The 9,064-nt window shown below is 45.7% G+C and overlaps 1 pseudogene; it reads right to left on the bottom strand.

Annotated features, from left to right (window-relative positions):
* Window positions 1-4,486: 4,486 nt before the first annotated feature.
* LOC105943927 lies at window positions 4,487-5,927 on the bottom strand (annotated as a pseudogene).
* Window positions 5,928-9,064: the final 3,137 nt, after the last annotated feature.

Genomic DNA, 9,064 nt, shown 5'->3' with positions numbered 1-9,064 from the left:
GTCTCTGCTCCCCCACAGGACCGGGGTTACAGATGTGCACCACATGCCCAACTATTTACATGGGATCTGGAAATTCTAGCTCAGGAGGTCTCAGGCTTCCTCAGTGCCTCATGCTTGAACAGGTAGTACACTTAACCGTCTTTCCATGTGTTATATTTTATGTTATTATTTTAATAATACCATAAATATATTACCTATATTCTATTTTATGAGAAATATTTTGTATATTGCTGTCTTTCCAAATAAGGTAAAATTTAGCTGAATTTCATACCCATGTAGGCCAGCCTTCTCTCCCATCGTGTCTATTTCATTGTCACGGACATACTTGTTTTGCTTTTAGACCTTTCATCATTGCTTGTGTAGGCAACAATAAGCTTAAAGTCACATACTTACTTGATTTCTCTTATTGTTTACCATTTTTTCCCCATTTCTAATTTGTCCCCTGGATTTCTGCAAGTCACATGTTTACTTTGCTCCCCCTATAATTCTTCCCCAGCTGTCGGCTCTCCAGGGTGTCATCGCTCTTTTAAATGCTTTTGCTCTTCAGAAGTCTCATTGTGTCTGCTTGTGCGTTTAGGCTCTCTGTGTCTGTTGGCTCTGGGGGTGGATCCTGTTTACTGAGGGCGGGTCTGACAGCCTGAACACACACGAGCCCATGAGTAGGAAGGGAGCCCCTGCTAGGCTCCACCATTTCATGTTAAGCTGCTTGTGCAACAAACCAGGCAAGCCCACGGCGCAGGGAGCCTTGCAAGCTTTTTATCCAGTCACTGCCCTTTTAGCATGTCCTTAATATTGTCATTTGCTACCAAAGTAATGAGCAGGGGACAATCCACCTGCATGCACGTCATCTGAAGACCAGGAGGGCAGAAGAGCTCCACCCCCACTGCCCTTCTGTGGGCACTGTGCAGGGCCATCATCCTGCCCTTCGCCCAGCAAGAATAATGAAGGGGGAGGGAGCGGGAGGGGAGTGTGGCACCCGGCATTGTGACGGGAGGCACCAGAGGGTGGAGGCATCAGAGAGCCCATGTTTAAATCCCGGCTCAGCACTTACTAGCTCTGGGGGGCCGTAGGCACCCTACTTATTTTCATCTTGCCTCAGTTTGCCTCAGTACAATGGGATAATAACCCCTACCTTTTAGAGTTATTCAGAGGACGCAATGAGCTCCTATAGTTATTGTTTGCCAGGCACTTCTATGTCACATGTATTCGACCAGTGATTATTATGTCAAGGAGTTATAATGAGCTCTGTTATTATTATGTTTGTTTTTAGTAGGCTCCTAGTACTCATTTCTCCGCCTCTCCTTTCCCCCTCTCTCTGTCTTGCTTGCTCCCTCTCCTATAAAAAGGGCGGGGCGCTGGAGAGATGGCTTAGCAGTTAAGCACTTGCCTGTGAAGCCTAAGGACCCTGGTTCGAGGCTCGATTCTCCAGGACCCACATTAGCCAGATGCACAAGGGGGCGCACACATCTGGAGTTCATTTGTAGTGGCTGGAGGCCCTGGCGTGCCCATTCTCTCTCTCTCTGTCTCTTCCTCTGTTTGTCTCTGTCAAGTAAATAAATAAAAATAAACAAAAATAACTTAAAAAAAAAAAGGCAGAGCTGGAGAGATGGCTTAGCAGTTAAGGTGACTGCCTACAAAGCCAAAGGACCCAGGTTTGATTCCCCAGGACCCATGTAAGCCAGATGCAAAAGGTGTCACATGCATCTGAAGGGCATTTGCAATGGCTGTAGGCCCTGGTGCACCCATTCTCTCATTCTCTCTATCTGCCTCTTTCTTATTCTCTTGTTCTCTCTCAAGTAAATAAATAATTAAAAAAAAATTAAAAGGGCTGGAGAGATGGCTTAGTAGTTGAGGTGCATGCCTTGGAAGCCTAAGGACCTAGGTTTGATTCTCCAGGTCCCACATAAGCCAGGTACACAAGGTGGCACATGTGTCTGGAGTTTGTTTGCAGTGGCTAGAGGCCATGGTGCACCCATTCTCATGCTCACTCTCTCTTTCTCTCTCTAATAATGAATAAAAGTAAATGTTTTTAAAAAATTAAAAAGGCAGTCTGTTGGGCTTGCATCAAAAAAAATTTAAAGAAATCAATCTCATATGAAAAGAGAAAAAAGCAATTATGAGAAAAAGAGAAGCTGTGAAAAGCTAGAATATAGTTTTATTTTAGAGAGAAAGAGAGGAGAGATAGAGAATTGGCATGCCAGGGCCTAAACCACTGCAATAGAACCCCATATGTTTATGTCACCTAGTGGGCATGAGTGATCTTGTCCTTGCCTCACCTTTATGTTCCTGACTTGCATGGGATCAGGAGAGTAGAACATGGGTCCTTAGGCTTTGCTGGCAAGTGCCTTAACCATTAAACCATCTTTCCAGCCCTAGAATATACTTTTGATGGACTCAGAGATCATTCCCAGCCCCCTTCTCCCTTGCTTACTTCAACTGTAGAGGAAGGAACAGCTAAATATTGAATGGCTCAATCTCCTTTGGGAAGACATTACTGCTAACTTGAAAACTCTAGCCTCTACGCAATGTAAACCAACTCCAGATGCATGCATGACCTTGTGCTTCTGCCTTTATATGGGCCCTGGGGCCTTGAACCTGGGTCCTTTGGCTATGCAGGCAAATGCCTTATCTGCTAAGCTATCTCTCCAGCCCTATATGAGACTTTTAATGTCTGCATCAGCCGCTTTTATTTGACAATAGCACATAAAGCATAATTTCTTTCTTACCCAAAATAAATTTTTTAAAGTTAAGTGGAGCTGGGCGTGGAGGCACATACTTTTAATCCCAGCACTTGGGAAGCAGAGGTAGGAGGATTGCCGTGAGTTCGAGACCACCCTGAGACTACATAGTGAATTCCAGGTCAGCCTGAACCACAGTGAGACCCTACCTCGAAAAACAAAACAAAAAAGATTAAGTGGTTTTCTTTTTTCTTTTCATTTTTAGAGGTAGGATCTCGCTCTAGCCCAGGCTGACCTGGAATTCACTCTGTAGTCTCAGGGTGGCCTTGAACTCACAATGACCCTCCTACCTTTGCCTCCCAAGTGCTGGGATTAAAGGTGTGAGCTAAGTTAAGTGGTTTTAAAAAGGGCATGGAGCCAGGCATGGTGGCACATGCCTTTAATCTCAGCACTCAGGCACAGGTAGGAGAATAGCTGTGAGTTCAAGGCCACCCTGCGACTATAGTGAATTCCAGGTCAGCCTGGGCTAGAGTGAGACCCTACCCTAAAAAATGAAAAAAAAAACAGGGGGGCGGGGTGGGAACATGGTAGGGCTGGAGACAAGGCACTTGCTTGCAAAGCCTGATGGCCTGGGTTTGATTTCCCAGTATCCATGTAAATCTAACTGCACAAGGTGGCTCATGCTTCTGGAGTCTGTTTGCCATGGAGGTCCTGGTGTACTCTTTCAGTCTTTCTCTTTCAAATAAATAAATAAAAGGTTTTTTTTTTTTTTTTTTAAGAGCATGGTGGTTTGTACCTTTCATCCCAGCACTTGTAAGGCTTGTAGGGGAAGCATCACTGTGAATTCAAGGACAGCCTGGCTACAGTAAGACCCTGCCTAGAAAGACAGGAAGGAGGGAGGGAGGAATGGGGGTGGGAGGGCTGGGAGAGGAAGGAAGGGAGGAAGGAAGAAAGGAAGGAAGGGAGGGAGTGGTGGAGTGAGGGAGGGAGGGAGGCAGGGAAAAGGTAAAAGTTAAGTAGAATAATAATAATAATAATAAATCCAGAGTGTATAGTCCATCTCTGTGTGTAACCACACATTTGTCTCTGAGCTATTTACATAAAGCAACATTGCTGGTCACACTATTCACTGTGTCCAGGAGATAACAGCCCAGAACACCAGTTAAAAGACACACATCTGGGAATGGGGAGATGTCGCAGTGATAAAAGCTTGCTGTGCAAGCATGATGACCTGAGTTCCAATCCCCAGAGCCCAGATAAAGCGGGATGCAGTAGTGTCAGCATCTGTAGTCCAGCCCTCCCCCAGTGAGATGAGGTGAACGCTGGAGAATCCTGGAAGCTCATAGGGCAGCTCGCCTGGCATATGCAACAGCAAACAAGACACCGTGCCTCAAACAACACGGAAGACAAGGACTAGGGCTGGCAGATGTCCTGTGATAACTAGACGTGAGCACGGCAGGCTCAAGCCCACACTCACACACAAAGATAACAACAATAATAAAGAGTTCCAGCTGGTGATGCCAGTGGCATCAGACAAGAATTCCTCCATATGTTCTCACAAAAATGACACTGAAAATACTCATAATTCAAGCTATAACAGGTTCGATGATGGCTGGTTTTTGTTAGTTAAAAATTCCCTAAGTTTTTATTCCTGGTACCACTACCACCATTTACAGGGAAATATACCTGATGTAATAAAAGAAGAAGACAAAGCTACAACAGATGAAAGACCTCAGGAATGTACACGTAATTGACACTATATTGCGTTTGATCAATAGTGCAGTTTCTGCAAACAGGCTGGAACAGTCCTGAACAAGCAGGGTTTCCTGTTTAAGCTGCAGTAACTCTTCTGACTATAGATCATCGCTCCTTCTGTGGCAGATTTTTACAGTTCCTCTAATGCATTTGGGACGACTGTCTCAAAGTAACCTGCAGCTTTCCTGACAACTCCTCTCGCTCTCTCCTGCTAAGAACTGTAGCCCTTTTCTGCTGCTTTTAAAACCTTCTGCTACCATATCCACCACTTCCACCACCAGATCCATAACCACCACCACAGGCACTGCCAGAGATTCTTCCACCAACACTGCCCCCCTTCATGGGTCTACAATATGACTGCTGTGGTCCACTATAATTTCCAAAATCATTGTAGTTCCCACCTCCACTGTAGTCATCACCACCAAAATTTCCTCCTTCATGGTAACCGTCATATCCTCCTCCTCCACCACCATATCCACCACCTTGGTTTCCACTGGTCTGCCACCACCATAGCCTCCTCTACTGCTATAACCAGGACCACCACCATAGTTGCCACCATCACCTCCAAATCCCTTATATCCACCATCACCTCCACCACCATAGCCACCTCTTCCATCAAGACCAAAATTACCTCCACCACCTCCAAAGTTCTCACCATGACCCATAAAGTTGCCAGATCCACCTCCACAACCTCTCTATGACCCAGCTGATTGCATCTCTTGCTTAGAAAGGGCCTTTTCACTTCACAATTATGCCCATTAATAGTGTGATATTTCTTGTTTAAAAATAAGTATAGGGGGCTGGAGAGATGGCTTAGCGGTTAAGCGCTTGCCTGTGAAGCCTAAGGACTCCGGTTCGAGGCTCGGTTCCCCAGGTCCCACGTTAGCCAGATGCACAAGGGGGCGCATGCGTCTGGAGTTCGTTTGCAGAGGCTGGAAGCCCTGGCGCGCCCATTCTCTCTCTCTCCCCCTCTATCTGTCTTTCTCTCTGTGTCTGTGGCTCTCAAATAAGTAAATAAATAATTAAAAAAATATTTTAAAAATAAGTATATTGTTTATTTATTTATTTATCTGAGAGAGAGAATGGGTGTGCCAGGGCCTCCAGCCACTGTAAATGAACTCCAGATGCGTACACCCCTTGTGCATCTGGCTTAGGTGGGTCCTGGGGAATCTAACCGGGATCCTTTGGCTTTGCAGGCAAATGCCTTAATAGCTAAACCATCTCTCCAGCCCAAGAGTGATATTTCTAAACAACAATTTTATCAACTGTATCATGATCATAGATCATGCTTACAAAAGCAAATCCTCCCTTTTTCCCAATCTGCTTGTTTTCCATCACTTCTAGGGTTTCAATCTTGCCATACTTTTCAAAGTAGTCTCTCAGATTATATTCTTCTGTGTCTTCATTAATACCACCAAAAATTTTCTTCACTGTTACATGGGCACCAGGATTTACAGAATCCTCTCTAGAAACACCCCCCCAACCCGGCCCCATGGTGGCAGTGGTGATGGCCATAGTCAGGCTGGGGGGGGGGGAGGGTGACGGTTTTACCTCCACGTTTGAGACTAGACTCCTCTCTTCCAACTCGAGTTCAATATGGGACCAAGAGGAAGAGGATGGCTGTTTTTTTTTTTTAAATTAATTATTTATTTGAGAGCGACAGACACAGAGAAAGACAGAGGGAGAGAGAGAGAATGGGCGCGCCAGGGCTTCCAGCCTCTGCAAACGAACTCCAGATGCGTGCGCCCCCTTGTGCATCTGGCTAACGTGGGACCTGGGGAACCAAGCCTCGAACCGGGGTCCTTAGGCTTCACAGGCAAGCACTTAACCGCTAAGCCATCTCTCCAGCCCTTTTTTTTTTTTAATATTCATTTATTTGAGATAGGGAGGGAGAATAGGCATGCCGGGCCCTCCAGCCACTAAAAACAAACTCCAGATGCATCTGGCTTACATGGGTCCTGGGGAATTGAACCGGGGTTCTTTGGCTTTCATTAACTGCTAAGCTATCTCTCCAGCCCCTGTTTGTTTTTTTCAGTCAGCCCTCAGCATCATAGGAAATGGAAGCAAAGGCAAAATTACACTCAACTAAAACCAAGTTATCTCCTCCAAATTTATCACCTATGTCAGCCACCTGCTTCACTTGTTAACATACACCTGTTTGTTCTCTAAGACCATTTATATCTGTGATCACAGGTGAAACAAGCCAGCCACCCGCCTAGGTGGAGCTTGTAGAACCATGGCCTTCCCTCTTCCCCCCTCCCCTCTGCTTGGAACAAAACCAAAGGGGCGGTGCCACAACTAGCTGCCTTTTTTGTTTTGTTTGAGGCAGGATCTGTAGCCCACACTGGCCTTGAATTCCCTGAGATCCTCCTACCTCACCATCCTAAATGCTGGGATTAAAGGGATGAGGCACCATACCTAGTTTATAACCAGGTCTTGAAAATTCCAACACCTACTCAGTAGTTGGGTCTGGGGACAAAAATTAAGTGTGATGCAGGATTTTTGGAATTCAGAGGGGTCCCCCAAACTTTTGAACCTCAATTGTGGGTCTTATCCTATTTTAACAAAGAATTGATAAAATGGACTCAAGAAAGGATAAAGCATGGATTATTGATTTTATTTAGAAAGAAATCATAATTTGTGAGGTTTATTTAGGGAAACTGGCATCTAGGAAAAGGCTGGGCCAGTTTTACACACACACACACACACACATGAGATCGAACATAGTAGCCCCGTCAAATAACACATGAGAAAGGATTAAGATTTTTAAAAATCTTGTTTGTTTGTTTGTTTGCTTGCTTTTGTTTTCTGAGGTAGGGTCTCACTCTGGCCCAGGCTGACCTGGAATTCACAATATAGTCTCAGAGTGGCCTTGAACTCACAGCAATCTTCCTACCTCTGCCTTCAGAGTGCTGGGATTAAAGGCGAGTGCCACCACGCCCGGCTTTTTTTTGTTTTTGTTTTTGTTTCTCCAGGTAGGGTCTCACTCTAGCGTAGGCTGACCTAGAATTCACTATGGAGTCTCAGGGTGGTCTTGAACTCACGGCAATCCTCCTTCTCCAGTGCTGGGATTAAAGGCGTGCACCACCAAGCCCGGCCTCGGCTTTATTTTTAAAAGATAACTCTAATATATGCTCAAAGTCTGAGGATAGACCCAAAGCATTATACAGAAGGCAAGAAGAAAGCTACCCAAGTCAAAGTGAGTCTTCCAGTCATGCTAGTCCTGGGTTCAGGAAGGTCATGGGGTAAAAAAAGAAAAAAAGAGCAGGGGAGGAGTGGGGAGGGGCTAAGTGTGTAATCTCCTGCATGTGAGTCGGACATCCAATCAGTGTGAGCCTTGTCAGCAGCTCCGTTCTCTAAGCAGAGACCTGATTGGTTCAGACTCAAGGGGCTGACCTCGGAGGAGGCAAACTCTGATTATTCGTGGACTCGCAGGGCCCATCCTGGGAGGCCAGGCTGAAGAAGCCGGGTGAAGTTTCTGCTGGGTGTCACATCTTGGAGAGACAGGATCAGACCCAGGTTTCAGTTTTGCCCAGATGGACAGATGGAGTCTCCTTGTTCCCTCTTTGAGCTTCTGTCCCTAACTAACTGCCTGAAAGCCAGCTTCCTCCTGTATCTACTTCAAGCAGAGGCACAGAAAGGAACCTGGATGTTCTTTTCTAACCTGTATTGATCAATTACCATCCATGAGGCATTATGTTGAATGCTTTTCTCTTTCTGTAGGTCACTTAATTGGGATAATAATTCTGTGAGGTATATTCTCTTATATTTTCTGTGTTTGTGAAGTGGGTAGCTGAGTCCAAACTACGTTAAGGAAATTAGCCAAATCTCTCAGCTGACAGACATGGAGCCAGGATTGGACCCATGTAGTCTGTCCCTAGGGTCAATGTTCTCTTAACCATTGTACTGGTGTAAAGAAGGCCTCGTGTTGAGTTCTGGTGCATCCAGTTGTTAGATGAGTGAATTTAATAATCCTTTCCCATCTGAGCCTAATTTTCCTCTTTAATTGAGAGAAAGGCTTCATCTAGGTAATTTTGAGACTCCAGTTTAGGTCTGCCAGGCTTGGCCCCACCGCCAGTTTGGCTAGTCTGGGAGGACTCCACCAGTAGACGGGGCTTGACGCCAGTCGAAGAGTTGACTCAGCTTCAAGAAGACAACTACTTATGGGGGGTAGAAGTTGTCATTGGGAAAGAGGGACCCTTAGTGTTGAGGTGAGGAGCCACGCTCAGAGAAGTGAAGGAAGCGGTGAATCACTGACAGGAAGTGCCTCAATCTAGGCTCTTGAATGTCATTTCAACCATAGCCTTCATGACGTTTGAGAGTGGACTTTCCACCTCCTCCTGTCTTTCACCAGCATGTTTTAGAAAAGGCCAGGGCCTGGTGAATCTGGATAACAGTCCAGCCTTGACTTTCTTTGGGTTATACATTGTACCTCACAGAAATAAATGGTATTTTCTTCAGTCACCCCCCTCTTTATTTATTTATTTTTACCTTTTATTTATTTGAGAGACAGAGACAGAGACAGAGACAGAGACAGAGAAAGAAAAGGGGCCAGGGCGGGGGTGGGGTGGGAAGAATGGACACACCAGGGCCTCCAGCCACTGCAAATGAACTCCAGATGCACACATACA

The sequence above is a fragment of the Jaculus jaculus genome, chromosome 1, assembly GCF_020740685.1.
Source record: "Jaculus jaculus isolate mJacJac1 chromosome 1, mJacJac1.mat.Y.cur, whole genome shotgun sequence".
In the NCBI taxonomy this organism is placed as follows: Eukaryota; Metazoa; Chordata; class Mammalia; order Rodentia; family Dipodidae; genus Jaculus; species Jaculus jaculus.
This window is presented reverse-complemented; position numbering and strand designations above follow the sequence as displayed.